General features: G+C 47.9%; 1 long non-coding RNA gene across 1 annotated transcript; it reads right to left on the reverse strand.

The window, feature by feature from the left end:
* Positions 1-1,111: 1,111 nt before the first annotated feature.
* On the reverse strand, positions 1,112-3,153 carry LOC125961757 (uncharacterized). The gene is made up of 3 exons (XR_007472736.1): positions 3,050-3,153; positions 2,094-2,163; positions 1,112-1,348 (listed from the first exon to the last, which is right to left on the reverse strand). It is a non-coding gene; the product is annotated as an uncharacterized LOC125961757 (long non-coding RNA).
* Positions 3,154-3,403: the final 250 nt, after the last annotated feature.

Raw genomic sequence — 3,403 nt, forward strand, 5'->3', positions numbered from 1 at the left:
GGATGACATTAACTTCTCATGTTCTTGCAACTGCAGTGTTTCACGTTCCGTGAGTAACACTGAAGCGGCAAGCATATTCCTAGCGTGCAGAACAGGTAAGTTGAGAGGAGAAGCTTCCGGAACATCCTGGCGAGAACGTGGGGCGTGGAGTGGGGGGCACCCCTGGGCGCGTACCTGCGGCAGCCCGAGTCCGCTACGGGAACGTCAGCCGTTGTCTTAGAGGATTTTCTGGCGGTCCAAGCGGAAGTCCGTTGTCATTTCGCTTAAGCTCCTAGGTGCTCTGTGTGCTGTGGGGCTGGAAGGGGCATCAGGAATCCACTCCCCACCTCCTCCCCCTGCCAGCTCACATCAGATGCTGACAGGCCAGAGTCTTGGGGTCTTCTGGCCGCAAGAGCGCCGCTGGGGAGCCCCTCTGCTCTCGCTCAGGGCTGAGTTCCCTGGACACGCTCCCCAAGGGAGAAGGACGCGGCCGGTGCTGGGTTTCCCGTGAGGCAGCATCGCAGCGTGGTCCAGGGTGCCTGCCCCAGTCCTTCACCCAGGGCAGATTATTTCTTCTCCTCCTCCTGTTTCCAGATCTGTCAGTTGGGAACAGTAACGGTAGGACTGGGTAGGGCACCACGTACAGTGGTCAGTACATTGTGAGGGCCCAGCATGTGAACAAAGATCTCGTTTCTTCTGGTCTGGTAGGTCGACGGCATTCAGGTGGGGAGACCTACGTGGCCAGTGGCACATCTGGTGTCATCGCTATGTGGTGGCATTCAGTGGCTTTATGTGGGGCTAGCGCGGGAGCCTCTGCGTGGGCATGCAGGCTCTGGTACCCTTCCCCCAACGCCCAAGCACTGGGGATGGGGCCCCTCCGCATCCTCAGGGAGTGTGATGCTGAGAGACCACAGTGGATTGCGGGGAGCGCCAGGCAGGGAAACTCTTTGAGCCCCGTTATCCCAGGAGCTGGGGATCCTCAGAAGAGGGTTTTGTCAAGCTGGCCCCACTCCTGAACCTGTTAATACATCCTTAACCTCCTTATTTCATTTGGCATATCTGAAATTAAGAGCATAACACTTCCACAGGAATGTACCGTGAAATCTCTTTCTCCCTTTTGGCCAACCAGAGTTTATATATTTAAAACCTGTGATGTGGGTTCTGAGTAAACTCAGAGCGACTGTTCAAGTTAGTTGCCATCAGCACCGTAGCAATAGGTATTCAGTGTCTGTTGACATTTACTTTCTTTAGTCTCAGACAGATTTCACAGCAACATAACACAAAAGCCGAACGGCATCCCTGGAAACTTGTAAGCACAGCAAAGGCCTGGATATACCACAGTGGAAGGATGCCTCAGTACAGGGAAACGCTAGAGAAGTTTGGCAAACATGACTTAACCGGTCAAGCCGTGTAGAAAGGCAACATCGCAGAAGGTCGGCTTATAAAAAATAAACGGTGGCTTTTCAGGTGATTAATCGGCAGAGTGTGTAAACTCTGGCCATTGGATTATCTTATTCCAGGTTAATCTACATAATCACAAAATAATTTTAGCAATTAGAAAATGGAGAAAAGATCAATGACAAATATTGTTGCTAGAACATTCTATGAGGCATGTGGGTGAATGCCATATTCCAATTATTTTTATATCCTGATAACATATGAACTCATACCATGGTGTTGTACATACAATAACTATACTCAGAGAATGAAAATACACTCAGATATAAATGAAAATAATTTTTGACTTTTTTTGAGAAGGTATTTCAAATGTTTATGGCATCTCAGGGACATTAACATAAATATCACTTATCGCAATAAAGTACCGTTGCTACAGAAGGCGTATGAGATTGGCTGCCGAAGCACAGGTGGTCCCCTAATGTACCTAGAGAAAGATAAGATCTTAATAGTTAGTATTAAGTAATTTAAAAAGAAGCTTTCTAAAGTATCCACAGCTTTTCTATTACTCAAGTGGTTTAAAACTCAGAGTTTCAAATTTCTTGTCTTAATTACGTTCATCTATGAAACTAGTGAATATAGGTATAACATTTTTACACCCATTAAGAAAATGATGGCTGATTGATGATTATTTTTTATTAAACAATTAATAAAGCTACCTGATATTTCAGAGAAGGCATCTTTGGATATTGAAATGATAACATTTGTCTATGATAAATAAGCCAGTCTCTGAAAGAAAAGAAAGATTTTCAGTAATGTTAGAGCTGGTAAAGTGTCACTCTACATTTATAATCGTCATCTAAGATTTCAATATTAATTGATCAGAAAAGCATTTTCATAGCAGGTACTAGACACATGGCATCTTCTTCAACATAGAAGAGAAGAGCAGGGTTTCAAAGGTCTTTGAAGGTCCCCAAGGGAGTTCTGTGCAAAGAGCACAGGGCCAGGCAAACATCTCCTATTTCTACAGATTTTGCCCTGGCTGGTGATGCAGGTGCTTGTCAACAGGCCTAACCCTAACCCCAACCCTAACCTAACCCTGACCCTAACCCCAGACACTCAAGGTGGCCCAGCAGTAACTGTGGACTCTTTCCCTTAAGTCTGCCCCCTGTTGTCTGCCCCCGGTCTCACCACTGACAAGGAAGGAGACCAAATCCCAAGAAAGAAAGAGGAAAACATAACTGGATTCCCTTTAAGCCCGGGGCAGAAGGGTCAGCCCGGGGGCTGGCTCTGGTTGCTGGGGGGCTTCCTAAGGAGATGGGAGATCGGGAGAAGGCCGAGAGGGGGGCGCTCCCGGGCCTCCCTCCCCCTCCGCCCCCCCTCCCCCCCACACACTGGGAAGCTGGGTCCTGAGATATGCTTGCGTGTTGGGATGGGCCTCTGAGAACCCCCGTGCAGAGGACTGTCTTCCCCCTCCTGAGGCTCCATTTCCACGTGTGTGATGCAGAACAAGGACCTCTTCTGTAGGCTTGTTTGATTTTTAAGAGTCAGTACATTTTAAATGCCTTACAAGCATTAGCTATTGTTATATCTTTTTTAACAGTTAAATCTTCACACCATGACCCCAAGGCCCATACATTTGTCCAACAAATGGAAAGAGCAGGAAAGGACTGACCTGTAGGCAGTAACGTTGGCTATTTCATCAGAAATGTAAGCTCACCCCAGGAGGAGCGACCTCAGGTTACGTTGATGTGACAGACTTGGTGGCCATGGCTTTTCCTCACAGAAATGGTGACTCTCCCTAGAACATTCCAGTCCAGGTCTTCTGTGGGTGGGGCTTGAGGCTTCCATTCTGCCCTGTATTCATGACGTCAGGGCCAGAAAGCACAGGGAACACACAGCGTTCCGCACACAGATGTGCAGCAGTGGTCTTAGGCCTCTGGAGGCCTGTTTCTGAATGCAGACTTTTTGGCCAGGAGGATTTCTCTCATTCGGGCATTACAGGGTCTGATGGCCACATTGAAGTGGA

Source organism: Orcinus orca, chromosome 17, assembly GCF_937001465.1.
Source record: "Orcinus orca chromosome 17, mOrcOrc1.1, whole genome shotgun sequence".
NCBI lineage: Eukaryota > Metazoa > Chordata > Mammalia > Artiodactyla > Delphinidae > Orcinus > Orcinus orca.